Here is a 20,767-nt window from a genome sequence, read left to right as displayed (position 1 = left end):
CTTTATTTTAATGAAAATATCTTGATTAAATTTCAATCAAAAAATTTACAAAGATAAATAAGAACTGAAATGATAACTTTAGAAAAGACTATTTACACTCAAACTCACTTAGATTAACACTACCTTGGACAGAAGGAGGAAGAGAAATAATGCACATAAAAAAAAAATCACACAACAGTCAGTTAAAACTTAAAAGTATATTTTTTCATCAAATATGAACAGGATTCAGCATTCCCTGTGTGTATATGCAATTGTGATAAGAAATACAGCCCAGAAACTTAAATGAGATGCTAACTCAGAAAAAATGAATCGTAACTGTGGAAAACATTAACCAGTGGAATGAGTATGACCCTCCATGGGAGACATCCCAATGATCTGAGCAGACGAGATGGTGACAAGGAAGCATCGAGCAACTGACTGAGAGTTGGAGACCTCTTCCCAGAAACAGAGGGGTTCCTTGCAGAAATGCAGGACAAGGTGGTTAACAAAAGGAAAAACAAAATTGAAAATACATGAAATACAAACAACGCAGTAAGTGCAGAAAATGCCAAGAGAAGCCAGACACGATCCAACACATTCCAGGATCCTGCAGCAGTTTAACTCAATCTGATTACTTACAAAGGTACAATCAAGTGGCAAATATCATTCACCAAAATCTTACTTCAAAATATAAACTCATGAATAACCACCATAACTTCATTGAAGCACCATAAATTCAAGCCTGATTCAGTTTCAGAGTCAAAATCTTACAAATTATATAATAATCAATGCATTACTACTAATAGGACAATTGATAACCATCCAGATATAATATTACAGGATAAACAAGCAGGAACAACTCTCTCAATAGATAAAGCCATTCCCCACACATACATGATCTTTGACCAGTGGAGCACCTCACCACAGCTATTGTTTGTATCATCAGTCAGACAACTGAATTATTTTCTCTGTCAATCAGCTTCAAAATATTGCTACTCTGTCATTCGTTGCCACACCCCGCTGCTGGTTCCCTTCTCCTCATCATACGTTCTTACCCCGACCATCGTCCAGAGCCCCAAACTCTGCCCTGTGTGGACCCGCCTCTGGTTTCTGACCCTGCTCCATTGAACATCGAGCTAATGGTTTCCCATTCTGCTTTCAGTCTTTAGAGGACAGTGGTGTTTTCTAACAACCCTTTAGAAGCAGGGAAAATGACCCATAATGTGGAAATGAGTTGCGATTAAGGAGGTTAACTACCAATGTCATTCTTCCTCAGCCCAGAGATTAGAGGGGCAAAGAACATCTCAAACAGAACTGCAGTCAGCTCAACTTCTTCAGTCTGCAGGAAATTCAAGGGAAACCTCTTCACCCACAGAGTGGTGGCCTTTGGAACCCATCACCACAGGGAAAACGAGAGATGAACAATAGGGGAGGATTTAAAAGGACTGTCGTGGAACAGAATCACTGGCAGGGTCCAGCCAGCCTGAGTTGACGCTCTACTGTACACTAGGTGTGTTATAAATTCACTAAGTACCAGAGACAGAGTTTAAAATAGAACTGATTTATTTGTCTCAGATCCAGAATATTAAACCCCAGTCCCATTAAAGGTGAAGATGCAGCAGAAGAAACTCCTCCAATGCCCAGTGACCAGGGTGTAGAACTGGGTGTGGTGAGCAGCAGCAATAATTGCAGAGTTCAGCACTGACAGTCACTCTCAAAATTGCATTCAGCAACAGTGATGGACAAATATCCAGCATGCAGCTCATTGAAACTTTCTCCTCAGGTGAACCCGGTAATGTGTCACAAGGTTAGAATACTGAGAGAATCCTTCCCCACATTTACAGCAGGTGAACAGCCTCTCCCCAGGGTGAACTCAATGATGCACATTTGGTGGAAATGGCTGAGAGAAACTCTTCCCAAAGTCTGAGCAGGTGAATGGCCTCTACCCAGTGTGAACTTGCTGGTGTCTCAGTAGATGAGATGACTGAGCGAATCCCTTCCCACACACTGAGCAGGTGAACGGCCTCTCCCCTGTGTGAACTTGCTGGTGCCTCAGCAGATGAGATGACTGATTGAATCCCTTCCCACACACTGAGCAGGTGAACGACCTCTCCCCGGTGTGAACTGACTGGTGTCTCCGTAGGTGAAATAATAAAGTAAATCCTTTCCCACAGTCTGGGCAGGTGAATGGCTTCTCCCCAGTGTGAAATTGGTGGTGTCTATGAAGGTCGGCTGATCGAGCGAATCCCTTCCCACAGACTGAGCAGCTGAACGGTCTCTCTCCAGTGTGAACTCGCTGGTGTGCTATTAGGGTGGATGATCGAGTGAATCCCTTCCCACAGTCTGAGCAGGTGAATGGCCACTCCCCAGTGTGAACTCGCTGATGTGCCAGTAGTTGGGATGACTGAGTGAATCCCTTCCCACATTCTGAGCAGGTGAATGGCTTCTCCCCAGTGTGAACTGACTGATGTCTCCGTAGGTGAGATAATAAAGTGAATCCTTTCCCACAGTCTGGGCAGGTGAACGGTTTCTCCCCAGTGTGAAATTGGTGGTGTCTATGAAGGTCAGCTGATCGAGTGAATCCATTCCCACAGACTGAGCAGGTAAACGGTCTCTCCCCAGTGTGAAATTGCTGGTGTATCAGTAGGCTGGATGATTGAGTGAATCCCTTTCCACAGTCTGAGCAGGTGAATGGCCTCTCTCCAGTGTGAACTCGCTGATGTATCTTCAGTTTAGATGATTTAATGAATCCCTTCCCACAGTCTGAGCAGGTGAATGGCCGCTCCCCGTTGTGAACTCGCTGATGTGCCAGTAGTTGGGATGACCGAGTGAATCCCTTCCCACAGTCTGAGCAAGTGAGCGGCCTCTCCCCAGTATGAACTGACTGGTGTCTCCGTAGTTGAGATAATAAAGTGAATCCTTTCCCACAGTCTGGGCAGGTGAACGGTTTCTCCCCAGTGTGAACTTGGTGGTGTCTATCAAGGTCAGCTGATCGAGTGAATCCCTTCCCACAGACTGAGCAGATGAACGGTCTCTCCCCAGTGTGAAATTGCTGGTGTATCAGTAGACTGGATGATTGAGTGAATCCCTTCCCACAGTCTGAGCAGGTGAATGGCCTCTCTCCAGTGTGAACTCGCTGATGTATCTTCAGTTTAGATGATTTAATGAATCCCTTCCCACAGACTGAGCAGGGGAACGGCCGCTCCCTGGTGTGAACTCGCTGGTGAGCCATTACATCAGATGACTTAGTGAATCCCTCCGCACAAATTCAGCAGACGACCAGCCTCTGCCCAGGGTGAACTGACTGGTGTGTCCATAGGTCGGAAGACCAACTGAATCCCTTCTTACACACAGAACATGTGAATGGCCTTGTCCAGTGTGAAATTGCTGATGTACCTTCAGCTGAGATGACTCAGTGAATCTATCCCTGTAGTCTGAGCAGGTGAATGGCCTCTCCCCTGTGTAAAATGATGGGCATGGCAGTCGGTCAGCCCCTCCCCACAGTCTGAGCAGGAAGGATGATCGAGTGAATCCCTTGCTCCACTTCATAAATATCTGGACAGAGTCAACAAAGCTGATGCGTTGTGGTCGAGATTCCTATAGATAAATTCCTTGTCATTTCTAACCTGTAAAGAGAGTTACAAAATCCATCAGTGGGTGTAGGACAACATTTAAGATGAGATCACTTGAGTTGTCAAGGTTTGATCTGGCATCACACTGTTACAGTGAGGTTCAACCCAAGTTGGAGAGAGAAATCATCTTCTAACTGGGCACAGTGCTGGTATCTGGAATGACCAACATATTCTCTGATGCTCTTCCTGTCTCTCTAAGAATGGGGTATTTCTGCCATCTCCAACCTGTGACCTGGCTCAGTTTGACTTTCTCCATTGGTATTATTCCCGGTTCCCACTGAGCTGCATGGGTTCTTGGCCCCACAGTAACTGAAACACTCTCACACAAATAGCCAGCAGTGCATTCCACACACCCACCACTCTCTGTGTAAAAAACTTACCCCTGACATCCCCTCGGTATCTGTTTCCAAGCACCTTTAAACTATGCCCCCTCATGTTAGCCATTTCAGCCCTGGGAAAGAAACCTCTGGCTATCCACATGATCAATGCCCCTCATCATCTTATACATCTAAGAAAGTCTCTAAACATAAACAAGGGAAGTACACATTGCTCTGAGGATTTGTTGGAAGTATACAAAATTATGAGGGTACAGATAGGGTAAATGCAAGCAGCTTTTTCCACTGAGGTTGGGTGGGATGACAACCAGAGGTAATGGGTAAGTGGGGAAGGTGAAAATTAAACAGAAACATTTGGAAAAACTCTTTACTGAAATGGTCGTGACAGTGTGGAATGAGTTGTCAGCACAATTGGTGAATATGAGCTCGGTTTCACCATTTAAAAGAAGTTTGGATGGGAGTCTGGATGGTGGGGGTATGGAGGGCGATGGTCCCAGTGCAGGTAGTTGCATTAGACAGCTTGAATGTTTTTTCCACATTGACCAGATGGGCCAAATAGCCTGTTTCTGTACTGAGCCTCTCCTTGTTTCTATGACAGAGAAGCTGGACAAACTTGTTCGGAGAGGAAAACTGGTAGGAGTGACACCAGAACAGCAATGTTTGGAGTTTCTGGGAGCAATTCGGGAGCTGAGTGATCGATACATCCCAAAGAAGTGGAAGCATTGGAAAGGCAGGAGGACACAACCGACACTTAAATGAAAAGCCAAAGCCAACATAAAAGTCAAAGAGAGGGCAAACAAAAGAGCAAAAACTTTTGGGAAGCTTTCAGAAACCAACAGAAGACGATTAAAAAAAAAATCAAATGAGCTCAGGGCGTGGAATGATGATTAATGAGTCAGTCATTAATGAGTCTTGGTAGCACCCAACAGTCTGAGGCATTTAGAGGAACAAAATATCTGGGGCCTCAATATCTCCTGAAAGCCAAGATACCCGGTACCAGTTACCTTTCAACTTTTATTTTGGCAGGTACATACAAACTGACTCTATCTGAGGTCTGAACAACATCTGACTGGTGTCAAGAAAACAAACTCTCGCTCATTGTTACAAAAACAAAGGGGCTGATTGTGGATGACAGGAGGAATGGAGACAGGCTAACCCCTATTGACATCAATTGATCACGGTGAACAGCTTTAAATTCCTTGGCATAAACATTACCAAGGATCTCACATTGTCTGAAATTGTCTCACATTGGCAGAAATATTTAAAATATCGCTGTCTACGGGTGAAGTGCCGGAGGATTGGAGAGTGGCTCACGTTGTTCCATTGTTTAAAAAAGTATTGAAAAGTAATTCGGGAAATTATAGGCCAGTGAGTTTAACGTCAGTAGTAGGTAAGTTATTAGAGGGAGTACTAAGAGACAGAATCTACAAGCATTTGGATAGACAGGGGCTTATTAGGGAGAGTCAACATGGCTTTGTGCGTGGTAGGTCATGTTTGACCAATCTGTTGGAGTTTTTCGAGGAGGTTACCAGGAAAGTGGATGAAGGGAAGGCAGTCAATATTGTCTACATGGACTGCAGTAAGGCCTTTGACAAGGTCCCGCATGGGAGGTTAGTTAGGAAAATTCAGTCGCTAGGTATACATGGAGAGGTGGTAAATTAGATTAGACATTGGCTCGATGGAAGAAGCCACAGAGTGGTGGTAGAGAATTGCTTCTCTGAGTGGAGGCCTGTGACTAGTGGTGTGCCACAGGGATCAGTGCTGGGTCCATTGTTATTTGTCATCTATATCAATGATCTGGATGATAATGTGGTAAATTGTAGACAGATTAAATGTTTCTTTCAGCATTGACTAGATGGACCAAATACCCTGTTTCTGTATTGAACTTCTCCATGTTTCTACGACAGAGAAGCTGGCCAAACTGGTCTGGAAGGGAAAAGGTAGGAGTGACAACGGAGCAGCGATGGCTGGAGTTTCTGGGAGCAATTTGGGAGCTCAGTGATCGATACATCCGAAAGATGTGGAAACATTGGAAAGGCAGGAGGACACAACCGTGGTTGAAATGAGAAGCCAAAGCCAACATAAAGGCCAAAGAGAGGGCAAACAAAAGAGTAAAAATGATTGGGAAGCTTTTAGAAACCAACAGAAGACGACTAAAAAAAAAGTCAGATGAGCTGAGGGTGTGGAATTATGATATTGTAGTCATTAGTGAGTCTTTGTAGCACCCAATGAGGCATTTAGAGGAACAAAATATCCGGGGCCTCAATATCTCTTGAAAACCAAGGTTCCCTGCACCAGTTAACTTTCAACTTTTATTCTGGCAGGTACATACAAACTAGACACCCTCAAAACTTCACTTCTGAAGGCCTCCCACTTACAAAGTGCACCTTTACCAGAAAACAGCCTGTCCCAAACCACACTGGTCAGATCCTTTCTGACACTTTCAGAATTGACCTTCCTCCAATTTAGAATCTCAACCCATGATCCAGATCTCTCTTTTTCCATCTATATTTTGAATTTCATGGCATCATGATCACTAATTTCTGTCACCAACCCTAATCATTTCCTAACAGCTTATTTCACACTTCTATGTCAGGAATTCTATGTACTGATTAAGGGCACATTTGACAAACTCTACCCCATCTAGTCCTTTTTCAGTATGGGAGTCCCAATCAATATAAGGAAAGTTAAAATCACTTACTGAATCAACCTTTGTTTCTTGGCATGGTCTGCAATCTCTCTACAAACTTGTTCCTCTAAATCCCTCAGACTGTTGGGTGCAACCAAGTCCCAATAATGGCTACAATATCATAATTCCCTGTCCTGAGCTCATCTGGCTTTCCTGCGATGCTCCTTGCATTGTGATATACACAGCTCAGCACATTCATCGCACCATACACAATCATTTGATTGCTGACTCTATCTGAGGTCTGAACAATATCTGACTGGTGTCAAGAAAACAAACTCTCCCTCATGGTCACAAAAACAAAGGAGCTGATTGTGGACGACAGGAGGAATGGAGACAGGCTAACCCCTATTGACATCAATGGATCTGGGGTTGAGAGGGTGAACAGCTTTAAGTTCCTCGGCATAAACATTACCGAGGATCTCACATGCTCTGTACATACCGGCTGTGTTGTGAAAAAAGCACAACAGCACCTCTTTCACCTCAGATGGTTGAAGAAGTTTGGGATGGGGCCAGAAATCCTAAGAACTTTTCACAGAAACACAATTGAGAGCATCCTGACCAGCTGCATCACTGCCTGGTGTGGGAACTGTACTTCCCTTAATCGCAGGAACCTGCAGAGAGTGGGCGGACAGCCCAGCGCATCTGTATGATGTGAACTTCCCACTATTCAGGACATTTACAGAGACAGGTGTGTAAAAAGGGCCCAAAGGATATTGGGGACCAATTCACCACAACCACAAACTGTTCCTGCTGCTACCATCCAGGAAACGGTACCACAGCAAAAGGACCAACAGGCTCCGGGAGAACATCTTCCACCAGGCCATCAGACTGATGAATTGATTTCTATGTTATATTGACTGTCCTTTGTACAAACTATTTAGTATAAATTACTGTAAATTCCACATTGCACATTTAGACAAGACATAATGTATAGATTTCTACTCCTTTATGTATAGGAAGGATGTATGTAATAAAGGCAATTCAACTCACCCTCTCCACCATCTGTTCTGTCATTCTGGCTACTATTTCACCTACAACATATTTTAACCACATCACCCCCTCTCCCCACACTAGCACTAGCGAGCCTTACCACTAGGATATTAGTCCCCTCTTGTTCTGTTCCCCTAACTAACGAATCCCCTATTACCCCTTTGACTTTCCTCTGCCAGGTAATCCCCCTCAACAGTTTCTAAAGTGGCCCACCTGTTGTTGTGTGGGATGGACACAAGATTACTCTGCGATGGCTATTTAACCTCATTCCCCTTTCTGACTCCCACCCAGTTTCCTGTGTCCTGCACCTTGGGTGTAACTCACCTCTCTTCATGTCATATCTATCACCCCCTACAACTCCCAGCTGATCCAAAATTCATCCATTTCAAGTTCCAACTCCGTAAAGTGCAGGGTTACAAGCTGCAGCTGGATACACATCTTGTAGGTGAGGGCATCAGGGACACTGGAGGTCTCCCTACCTTCCCACCAATGTCCCCTCTAATTTGTAATGACCAGTGCGCACATAAATCCTGTATTGTGCATTCTTTTACCCAGTGACAACATGTGCACAGTGAATTTTATATAGAGAGGTATTCATTTTAACAGCTAGCAAAGCACTGTCAATAAGAACTTTGATCTCCTCTGGGTTCGATCGAGTTCATCTGCACTCTCACACAACCGACATAGCAGGCCTGTAATGGGTAATGAAGGATTTTCCCACCACAGCTTTTGCATATTGTCCGTATGTGCTGTGTTTGCTGAATTATGCTTTAAAAAGTCAGATTTCCAAATATCACTCCACTTCGTCACACCTGTAAATTCTCCAGCAACTTTGCATCGCCACAATAGACAGAGGTAACACCAATTTCCATATTGAACATAAATATTTCCCCTGAACCCTCCTGAGGAATTAAGCATATATGGAAAAAAAATATTTTGAAACTATGTAACCTCTATCTAAAAGAATAATTGGGACTGAACAGGAATTTTTGAACTGAAGTAAACTCTGCCTTCAGCGGTTAGCTAAGACAGGCTTATTAATAGTTCTCTGCGGCTTGCAGAGAGACACACACAGACAGCTGATAACATTATACATTGTACCCTCGCTTCAGAAAAGGAAGAGTTGATAAATTGTACATCGTACCCTCGTTTGTCTGGGGGAAGGGAGGACTTACTGATACAGACAGGACTGAACATCTTACTGGAATTAAGTCACAGCCTTGCAAAGAGAATAACTGATAAGGACTGGACAGTACATCCATCTGTAAATAAAACTTTGATTTAGCGAACTCTCTTATCTAAGTAATTAAATTTTGCACCAACAGACTTGTTGGGTGTGCCAATTCAAATAACATCTTGCAAGAGTAATGTATGGGGCTTACTGTGTGTAAATATACAGCTGTAACCTGACTAAGTCAATCCACTTGTCAGATGGTGGCAGTGCTTACGTGCCTTCCCTTTGACAACTGGGTCTCAATCTCCCGCAGGAAAATGCACAATAAACTGTGGTGACGATAAGAAGCTGGTCTCCCAAGTTTTATTCAGATTCAAAGTTAACATTTGGCATCACAAAAAGGATCCCAATATAGGGAGTACCAAGCAGACGGACTGAGTAAGCGGCTGGACCACTCTGGGGACTGCGGAGACCGACCAGGCGCCCAATAGGTATTTTACCTTTTGTCTCTCTCTGTTCATTCCTTTGGAGGAACAGTCCCTCGCCCGAGGCTGATCGCATACGTTGACGGGATCGGGAAAGAATCTGTCAGGAAGCTCGTATAAGGAAGGCAAAATTTTACTAAGTGGCCAGGAGGTGTTACCGGGTAAATTTTACTTAGTGGACAGGAGGCAGACATGCCGGGTAAATTTATCAATTGAGCAGGAGGCTTTGTGCCAGGTAAATTACTTAGAGAATATGCAGTCGATTGATACGCTTGGGACAGGACCAGCCCTGCACAACATGTGTGAGAGGTTTCCAGACAAGGAAAAAGATTTGCGAATGTTGACTGCAGTGCTCAGTAAGAAGTTGGGGGACAAAATGTGGCCACTGAGATTGTCTGCAGTACACATTTACCTCATGAGAACAAGCAGTAAATTAGATATGGCACAACAACTGTGGAAAGAAGTGGAAATTGTTGAAAAGGCAATGGAAGGAAAAGGCAGATGTAAAGTGGAACAGTATACTATTAGCAAGTTGGTGGAATAATGCATGTGACAAAGGAATAGAGTTATGTACTGCAGAAGGAACACCAAAGGTTGGGAGACACTAAAAGAGGAGCGTGAATGGGAGGATGGGAGCTGAAAACAAGAGCAGGAAAACAGCGTAAGCAAACCAAGGCCTAGATAGGAGAGAAGGGCAGGAACGTCAGTCTGAAGTTCAGGGGACGCCTCTGAGGAGGAGCTCAAACTGTGGTCCCAGATGGCATGCCAGAAAGACCCCAACCTAGGTTTTTGGATCACCCCAGCGGGACAGGTTTGTGTTCCTACACAGTTTTTATCAATATTGGTCAATTATATACATAATTGTAGACACCTGGGAAAGGAAGGAATAGCTGGTAACCTGTACCCTGCACACCGGGTACGACTCCCGTACCAGGTGGACCTTCTTCGTGTCTACAAGTTGATTTTATTGAATTGCCTAGAGCACATTGCAATAGATACTGCTTAGTTATTATAGATGTGTTTAGTAGCTGGACTGAAGCTATTCCAACTACCAATAATACTGCTTTGACTGTTGTGAAGGTATTATTACGGGAAATAATTCACAGGTACGGCCTGCCAAAGATGCTAAGCTCTGACAATGGCCCACATTTTGTAGTGAAAGTAAATGAAGGGGTATGTAACGAACTAGCTATGAAGCGACAATTCCACTGTGTGCACAACCCATGGGCCACTGGCATAGTGGAAAGAGTCAATGGCACTTTGAAGAGTAAATTGGCCAAACTAACAGTGGAGACTGGACTCACTTGGTTGAAGGTCCTACCGTTAGCCCTATTCCACATGAGGGCATACTCCAGCATCCGGGGGCCCCCATGTTTACACCTTCCTGTCTCTCTGTCACACCTATGCCAAACAGGTAGAACTAGAGGCCCGCTGGGTTTGTGTCACAATTCCGCAGCATGGTAAAACTATGGTTCCAATGTCAGTAATCCCGCTGAACCAGAGTGAGGAACACTCAGCCTGGCTTTTCTCAAATAACACGCGGGAAGTGAGGTGAGGAACTGTGGTCCAGTCAGAGATGACCATGGCTGTCAGTGTTCTGAGGGCTGGTATCTCAGGCCCCCACTAAATGGAAATTCCTATACTGGGAAACATGTATCCTGGGCATACTTGCAGGTGCCCAGCAGTGGAGAGGAATAACTGAGACTGAGCGATTTTGGATATTCACTTTTCTCTCCTATGGAGTAGCCAGGAATTCACGAGAGATAATCAGTTTGGCTACAGTGCTTGAGGAGCTGGCCACAATACTGCAGGGGCCCTGACAGAAACACAGGCCCAAGTAACAGAAATATCCACTGAAATGATTGCAATCCAGCAAACAGTCCTACAGAATTGTATGGCTTCAGATTTTATCCCACCTGAGAAAGGGGGAACCTGTGCTATTATTGACACAGAATGCTACACCTATATCCCTAATGAGTCTACTAACATTACATCCCTCTCCGACCACACTGCCAAGGAGATTGCCAGCATTAAGAAAGTAGGGCAGGATTTACATGGGGGTCAACAAAGGGTCGAAATGGTGGTCTTCGATGGCCTGATCGATAATATGTGGGGCATGATATTGCATTATGGCCTAATAGTTGTACATATCATTGTTATAATTACTGTTGTATGCTGTTTTTACCAACTGATAAGTCAATGCTGTACTCAGTTGCTTTCTCTGTATAAAATTGCTGCTTTGTTGATCATGTAATGATCAAAAGGAGGGAATGATAAAGTATGTAAAAGGATTAACACGTGGTTAAACAATATCAGTCTGTTTTTCTGAAAGAAACTGCTGATGATCAACAGATGTGCTAAGCCATGCTGAGCCACATTTCTTCTTGAGGGTAGCTAGCTAGGGTTTCAGGATGCTTATCTCCTTGTGCACTCATGCGTAGAGATAGGACAGCTTCAGTCTGTTCTGTGTGTGTAAGCCATTATGACTATTTTGTAATTTGTCTTTAGGGGCTGTCATGTAGTAAATAACTTTGGCTCCAGCCTGTCTTGTTTGGGGGGGTATCTGTACGAATATATATGTGGTGCAAGGGGAATTGTTAGTCAGTTAGTGGATTGGGTGGGAACAGTCATATACTGAGTATGGCCCGGGTGCTTGGAATAAAGAGTTTCTACTTAAACGGTCTGTGAGTGACTTTATCCGGATTCAACTTCCACAGATTGGGAGTGGTTTTAAAGGGCTGGGCTGCTGGAAGCACATCACCAGACCTGGAGTGATTGCAACTGGGTCTGACAGAGGCACAACTGGTTCTTCTGGGCACATTCAGCCTCACTCCAACTATTTCCTACCTTCCTTTGTACAGGTATGTAATGTCTAAAGGACCGGAGTTTTAGTAAATGAGACTCACCAAACTTTCTCGTGACTGAATCACTGGACTCTCCGAGTCAGATGGGTTCTCTCCAGTTGATGCTCTCAGTCCTCGGGCTGGTTCACTTGTTGCTGCTCCCTCATCTTCAATCGTGGTTTGATTCCAGTTATGGGTTTTTCTTCCAATAAATCTCTCACCGCAGGTCTAACTTTAACATGAAAGATAATGAAGCACGTTAACAATAAAAAGGAGAACCAAACATTTCTGCTTAATGTTACTGAGAACAAAACTCACTGAAATTTAAACATTGAAGGAAAACATAATGATCTCAGTGATCTTTAGTTGTCTCACACGTCACAGAACAATGTGGGATAAGAAGGAGCCATCATCCAGTCATGGTAAGACATAAGTCACAGGAACAGAATTAGGTGATTCGATCCATCTGGACTGCCTCCCCACTCAACCATGGCAGATTTTTATTCCAACACCATATTCCTGCCTTCCTCCTGTAACCCCGAAGTTACTTAGCAATCATGAATATATTAATCTCTGTCAAAAATATACCCAAATGGCAGCCTCAAACAAAATCTGTGGCAACAAATTCCACAGATCGGACATCTTTTGGCCAAAAAATTTTTTTCATGTCCGTTTTAAAGGGAAGCATCTTTATTCTGAGACTGTGCTGTCAGATCACAGACTCTCCGTCCAATGGAAACATCTTCTCCATGTCCACTGTATCCAGGCTTTCCAGCATTCGGGAGGTTTACTTGACCATACATCATCCCACAACCACCACCGTCCCTCTGAACTCCATCAAGCGCAGGTCCAGAACCATGAAATGCTCCTCATACATAAAGCCGATCATTCCTGAGATTATTCTTGTCAACCTTGTTTGCAACAACTGTACAAACACATTTCCAGGAATAATAGACAAATTGGTACCAGGATAATTTACAGGGAAAAGTTGTGCTTTCTTTACTATTCTACTGTTACAAACCTTGTGGGTATCTTGTGACTGTCTTATGACCATGATGTAATGGAGTATATTGTGAGCATGACGTAATTGCGTTGTGATGGTGGTCAAGTAATTTTCCCGCCAGTGTGAGGTCATGTGATGACCTGTTCCAACAGGTATTCATGGGGAAACCCCTGTTGTTACGGAGTTAGTTCGTCAGTTACTCGGTCAGTTAGTTTTGCTGTGTAGTCGTCTCATGATGCAGTTTCGTTTCAAAGCGAAGTTTTACTTTCTATTTTAAGGTAAAACCGTTGTGCTGACAGTTTCGCCAATCGCTGCCAGGTTTTGTTTGTTTACCTTTGCAGTCTAGTGTCGGAGAGTGAAGACCTTTACCAAACTACAGGAACCTGAAGGATTGAGTAAAGTTGGTGTCGTTTGGCGGTTTCATAAAAGATCGACGTTATTGAATCTTCCTTCAGAATTAGTGACCTGCATCTGAGATGACTGCTGCAAGCTCGGGAAAGGTTTGTGCAGTGTTCACCATCCAGAAAAAGGTCAGTTCCTTTAAGCCGTTTTATTTCCTTTGTCATGAATCCTTTGGACAGAATCAGCAGAAACGTCACGTCTTTGAAGAAATCCATTTCCAGAGAAGTCTCTCCTTATTGACTGCGTAAATCACTTGGACTTTCAAATCTACCACTTTAAGACTGTGTTTGAATTTACCACTTTAAGATATGTTCCAGAGTTTGGCTGTTCGTTAAATTGCCATATAGCAGTTAACTTCCAGTTAAGTTAGTCGTTTGTTTACTTTTCACCATTGTTGAGCAGAGTTTAATAAATGTTTAAGTTTGTTTATAAAACCTGACTCAATTCTATATTCATAGTTGCCGACCACATAACACTACGATCACAAAATAAGCTATTTCCATTTCCAAGCTAAACCAGGTTTATTTCAGGAAATATAAACCAGTCCAGGGTGAATGTAATAAAAAGAAACTGGAATTACCAGAAACACTCAGCAGGTAAGGAACGGGTGTGGGGACAGGAGCACACATTACAATTCAGGTTAATAACGTTTCATCAGAATGACTTCAAACGTTTTTAGTTTTTAGTGCCAATCTCCAGCAACTTGAGATTCTGTCTGATTTCCACTGAGGGACAGACAGGAGGGATTTCCAAACACAGTTTGAACACCAAACTCATGGGTCTATTTCTACTGCTGTAAACACGGAATAGCCCATTTACTCATAGCCTCTCCTCAGATTAGCAGTCATTGCTTCCAAAGGAACTCCAGAAATAAACATCTGATCCCAGACCAGAAATACTCGCTCAACACATCATAAACCCAAGCAACTCGATCCCCGGGTCCATTTTACTTGGAGCAAAAACTGTGATATCCCAGGACCCAACCTCACAGAGTCACACAGCTGAACCTGCCACTCACTGACCCTGAAAATCTCACGCATCATCACCCGCCCCCATCTCACACTGGATAGTGCAATCCGGGATTTCCCCACAACCAATGTCCAGCTGCTCGAAATTTCTGCTTCATTGCAGAAGGACGACCATCCAGCCCCATCTGTAGAAGCACTAACCAAAGTCAAAACCAAAATACCGACAGTTCCATATGCCTGGAATGTAGATCACAGGACTCTCCCAGTACTCTTTGCTGACAGTAAAATGCTGCAGTGTGTCATCCAGTCACAGTTCAAAAACCAGCATCTCCACACCAATGCACAACAGAACTGGTACCTGATGACCCTCTGGCATTCCAGCTAACAAAAACTGATTCTGGAAATAACTCAGCGAGCCAAAGGTGCAAAAGAACACTTCACAATAACAACAAGGGTTAGAAGATTGCTGATATATAACATTGAGGAGGTGGGACACAGGGTGGACCGAGGTTGACCCAGATGGTTGATGTATATCACTGAAGCAGGGCAGTGGGGTGGAGTTAGGAGACTGGACAGAGGTTGAACAAGATGGTTGATGTATATCGCTGAAGCAGGGCAGTGGGGTGGGGTGAGGAGACTGGACAGAGGTTGACCCAGATGGTTGATGTATATCGCTGAAGCAGGGCAGTGGGGTGGGGTGAGGAGACTGGACAGAGGTTGACCCAGATGGTTGATGTATATCACTGAAGCAGGGCAGTGGGGGGGGGTGGGGTGAGGAGACTGGACAGAGGTTGACCCAGATGGTTGATGTATATCACTGAAGCAGGGCAGTGGGGTGGGGTGAGGAGACTGGACAGAGGTTGAACAAGATGGGCAGGGATGAGCACATGGAACCAGGTGGGAGAAGGAATCAAAGACAATCATTGATGGTCCTCCAGCAATACACAGATACTGAATTAATAGTACATACTACTGTATAACAGATCCTAAAATGACAAAGTTAGAGCAAACAACAAGAACGTTGCCATATATACTTTGATACTCACCAAATTTTTTATCAATACACCATAGAAAGTTTCCCATCCGGACACTTCACACGTTTCCATGGTAACTGCTCTGCCCGTCACTATGATGAACTCCAGAGACCTTTGGGTACAGATCAGCACATCACAGAAACCATTCTGCCCCCGAGACTTCCCAGTCCCTCGGTAAAGCAGGCAGTGAAATCAAAGATCCCCACAACCTGGGACGTTCTCCTTTCTCATCCACCCCATTCGGGGAGAAGTCAACAGCCTAAAGCTCAGGGACAAATGCGAGGAGCCCCAGGAGGCGAGGCGAGTTGGGGGAAGTTAACGGGACTCAGCCTCCACCACTGACTCAGGCAGTGCATTCCACGCACCAACCACTCTCTGAGTATAAAACCTTCCTCTAATATCCCCCTTGAACTTCCCACCCCTTACCTTAAAGCCATGTCCTCTTGTATTGAGCAGTGGTGCCCTGGGGAAGAGGCGCTGGCTATCCACTCTATCTATTCCTCTTATTATCTTGTACACCTCTATCACATCTCCTCTCATCCTCCTTCTCTCCAAAGAGTAAAGCCCTAGCTCCCTTAATCTCTGATCATAATCCATACTCTCTAAACCAGGCAGCATCCTGGTAAATCTCCTCTGTACCCTTTCCAATGCTTCCACATCCTTCCTATAGTGAGGCGACCAGAACTGGACACAGTACTCCAAGTGTGGCCTAACCAGAGTTTTATAGAGCTGCATCAGTACATCGCGACTCTTAAACTCTATCCCTCGACTTATGAAAGCTAACATCCCATAAGCTTTCTTAACTACCCTATCTACCTGTGAGACAACTTTCAGGGATCTGTGGACATGTACCCCCAGATCTCTCTGCTCCTCCACAATACCAAGTATCCTGCCATTTACTTTGTACCCTGCCTTGGAGTTTGTCCTTCCAAAGTGTACCACCTCACACTTCTCCGGGTTGAACTCCATCTGCCACTTCTCAGCCCACTTCTGCATCGTATCAATGTCTCTCTGCAATCTTTGACAATCCTCTACACTATCCACAACACCACCAACCTTTGTGTCGTCTGCAAACTTGCCAACCCACACTTCTACCCCCACATCCAGGTTATTAATAAAAATCATGAGAAGTCCCTGAACAGATCCTTGTGGGACACCACTAGCCACAATCCTCCAATCTGAATGTACTCCCTCCACCACGACCCTCTGCCTTCCGCAGGCAAGCCAATTCTGAATCCACCTGGCCAAACTTCCCTGCATCCAATGCCTTTTAACTTTCTGAATAACCCTACTGTGTGGAACCTTGACAAATGCCTTACTAAAATCCATGTAGATCACATCCACTGCACTACCCTCATCTATATGCCTTGTCACCTCCTCAAAGAACTCTATCAGGCTTGTTAGACATGATCTGCACTTCACAAAGCCATGCTGACTGTCCCTGATCAGACCATGATTCTCTAAATGCCCAGAGATCCTATCTCTTAGAATCTTTTCCAACAGCTTTCCCACCACAGACATAAGGCTCACTGGTCTATAATCACCCGGACTATCCCTACTACCTTTTTTGAACGATGGGACAACATCCGCCTCCCTCCAATCCTCCGGTACCATGCCCGTGGACAACGAGGACATAAAGCTCCTAACCAAAGGCTCAGCAATCTCTTCCCTCGCCTCCTGGAGCAGCCTGGGGAATATTCTGTCAGGCCCCAGGGACTTACCCATCCTAATGTATTTTAACAACTCCAACACTTCCTCTCCCTTAATATCAACATGCTCCAGAACATCAACCTCACTCATATTGTCCTGACCATCATCAAGTTCCCTCTCATTGGTGAATACCGAAGAGAAGTATTCATTGAGGACCTCCCTCACTTCCACAGCCTCCAGGTACATCTTCCCACCTTTATCTCTAATTGGTCCTACCTTCACTCCTGACATCCTTTTGTTCTTCACATAATTGAAGACTGCCTTGGGGTTTTCCTTTACCCTACTCGCCAAGGCCTTCTCATGCCCCCTTCTTGCTCTTCTCAGCCCCTTCTTAAGATCCTTTCTTGCTTCCCAATATTCCTCAATAGACCCATCTGATCCTTGCTTCCCAAACCTCATGTATGCTGCCTTCTTCCACCTGACTAGATTTTCCACCTCACTTGTCACCCATGGTTCCTTCACCCTACCATTCTTTATCTTCCTCACTGGGGCAGATTTATTCCTAACATCCTGCAAGAGATCTCTAAACATCGACCACATGTCCATAGTACATTTCCCTGCTAAAACATCATCCCAATTCACACCCGCAGGTGTGAGCTTTATAGCCCTTCCACAATTAAAAATTTTCCTGTCCTCTTTGATTCTATCCTTTTCCATGATAATGCGAAATGCAAGGGAGCGGTGGTCACTGTCCCCTAGATGCTCACCCACTGAGAGATCTGTGACCTGACCTGGTTCATTACCTAATACTAGATCTAGTATGGCATTCACACTGGTTGGCCTGTCCACATACCGTGACAGGAATCCGTCCTGGACACACTTAACAAACTCTGCCCCATCTAAACCCTTGGAACTAATCAGGAGCCAATCAATATTAGGGAAGTTAAAGGCACCCATGATAACAACCCTGTTATTTTTGCACCTTTCCAGAATCTGCCTCTCAATCTGCTCCTCTGTATCTCTGCTGCTACCAGGGGGCCCGGAGAGTCACCACCCATCGGGGGCTGTGAGCACACACCACGTGATCTTGCGTCACAAAGCGGAGGGCGGGGCTAAATAGCCTCACGTGACCAGTTGGCGGGACTTCCATTCCAATTCTGCGGAAAGAGACAGCCTGGGCTCCTGGTTTGGGTCGTTCAATGCAGATTAAGTGGAGTCGACACGTTTCTGACGAGCCCAGATAACCGGGTACTAAATGAGTAATTGGCGCGCCGTTCGGGGCTGACGGCCAACATCAGATTTCCCCGCTCGGGATCGGTCTCAGTACTCACCGATGGGAAAGTGATATCTTCAGCCCGTAAATAGTGATCCCGACCCCCGGCTCCCCGATCAAGGAGGCGATCGTCCCTTCCTGATCCCGCAGACGATCCGCTTCAGCACTGAACGGAAAAGCAAACGTCGACAATCTGGCGACAGTGAGCATGCGCAAAGGGACCTGCGTCATCCGGAGGGCGGGGCCTCGGGAGCAGACACGCTGCTGTTGAATGGGCGGGGCGAACAGGATCACGTGACCGGTGGGTCCCCACAACCCAGGGAGAGACTCCAGTGACCCGCCCGTCACTCTGTGTTATGTACAGCAGCAATAGACCACAAACTCAGTCTGTATTAGTATAAACTACTATCTGTATTAGTATAGAGACAATTAAACAAACTACTCTTCTATACAGAAGTTAACAGTGTTATGCGTTTGTGGCTGTCAAAATGTCAAGTTTAGGAACAGTTCTGAAAGTTTCAAGATGGCAAGTTTCAGTTATCCACGCAATGGGGAAATTTGTAAATCCACATTGAAATGCAACGAGAAAGTAATCACAAAGAATTTCACAGATTCTACGCTGGGAAAAGGAAATACAAATCACAGAAGATTTTTAGTCGTCGAGCCGTATTCCAAAGTGTGTGTGTGTGTGTGTGTGTCCCTCGCCCTCTCTTTTTCTCTCTTTTCTCTCCTCTCCCTCTCTTCTCTCTCTCTCCCTGTCTCTCTCTCTCTCTCTCTCTGTCTCTGTCTCCCTGTCTCTCTGTCTCTCTCTCTCTGTCTGTCTCTCTCAGCTCCAGCAGTCAGTGTACTGACGTCATACTCCCGCCTCCTGCAGCCTCTCTCACAGTAACACCCACAGCAAAATGAAACCTCTGATCTCGTAACACTTGCCCCTCACATCTCCTCTCACCTTAAACGTATTCGACATTTCAACCCCCAGGAAAAATATATCGTCTGTCTGCTCTATCTATTCCTCTTTTAATCTTATAAATGTCCATCCAGTCTCACCCCAGCCTGCGCCGCTCTGGAGAAAACAACACAAGTTTGTCCAACCTCTCGTTCCAGCTCTGAACCACCCGATCAATCTGTGCAGTCTCTTTCAGGGAGCTGTGAACTTGAATCCAATATCCCTCTGCTCATCGACACTGTTCAGGGACTTTCATTCAACAGTGTACTGTCTCTTTACATTTCACAGTGTACTGTCCCTGTACATTCGACCAACCGAGCTGCCAAGATGATCATCACTAATCAAATCTCACTGAGTTGTCTCAGGTCCTGTTGAATTTATTCCCAAGTGCACAAGTACGGGAAGGTACAGGGACAGAGAAACACCCAATCCCCCATCGGGGAAGAGATACAAAATCCCTAAAGCGCGTACCACCAGGCTCATGGACAGCTTCCTGTCTGCGGTTGTCAGCCAAATTAATGGTCTCCAGTCCAATAAAATGGACTCGACCTCACAATGTAACCGACATGACCTGCCCCATATGTCTATCTGCACTGCACTTTCTCTGCAGCCATAATGCTTTGTTACAGTTATTGTTTTGTCGTATATCAGCTCAATGTACTGTAGTAATGTATTGATCTGTGTGGATGGTAGGTCAGGCAAGATTTTCACTGTAGCTCAGTACGTGATAAGAATAAACAAATTCCCCATTTTAATTGTGTGGAAATATTAGACAGACTGAGCTTCTGCTTTGGAACCACAGAGGGAAACTTAACTCAACTGAGGAACACAAATAAATAGAAAAGGTTTCAATCTCGCATTACGATCTGTGGTAACTGGGATCAGGTGACCGGTGGTGGGTCTCCCAGACCAATTATCAGAATCAGGTTCAATAGCACCGGCAGATGTCATGTAATTCATTGTCTCTGCAGCAGCAATAGAAACTAAGTCATAGCAATAGATTTTAACCCCCTCTGTGGTGGGGATTTACAGACATGTAAATGATGAGCCCCTCCTGTCCCCACCGGGACAAACATCCTGTCCGCCCCCTCTCTCACCGTCTTCATCCTTTCAATAAAATCCCCCTCTCCCTCCCCGGGGAACCGGCATCAAACCGACGGGCCGAGCGGTCTCCTCCTACCTCTCAGCGACACATCAGACTCCGGCCGCAGGAGACGCTTCACAAACGCCCCAACTTCCCTCGGAGGGAAATGGAAATAAATCAGAAAGCGGACATTTACTTTGACGGTTGTCCCGCCGTGACGGAAAGTTCGGGAGACCGTGTCAGCGGGGTAACGCCCTCTCTGCTGGTCCACCTCCGCTAT

General features: G+C 45.1%; 1 long non-coding RNA gene and 1 pseudogene across 1 annotated transcript in view; one reads left to right on the top strand and one right to left on the bottom strand.

The window, feature by feature from the left end:
• LOC134341841 (uncharacterized) overlaps positions 1-20,767 on the top strand; it is a 221,136-nt gene that overhangs the window by 168,916 nt on the left and 31,453 nt on the right. The window lies entirely within an intron of this gene.
• On the bottom strand, positions 898-20,700 carry LOC134341835 (zinc finger protein 229-like; annotated as a pseudogene).

The sequence above is a fragment of the Mobula hypostoma genome, unplaced genomic scaffold (genome assembly GCF_963921235.1).
Source record: "Mobula hypostoma unplaced genomic scaffold, sMobHyp1.1 scaffold_75, whole genome shotgun sequence".
NCBI lineage: Eukaryota > Metazoa > Chordata > Chondrichthyes > Myliobatiformes > Myliobatidae > Mobula > Mobula hypostoma.
The sequence above is the reverse complement of the archived record's forward strand: the minus strand, read 5'-3'. Positions and strand labels throughout refer to the sequence as shown.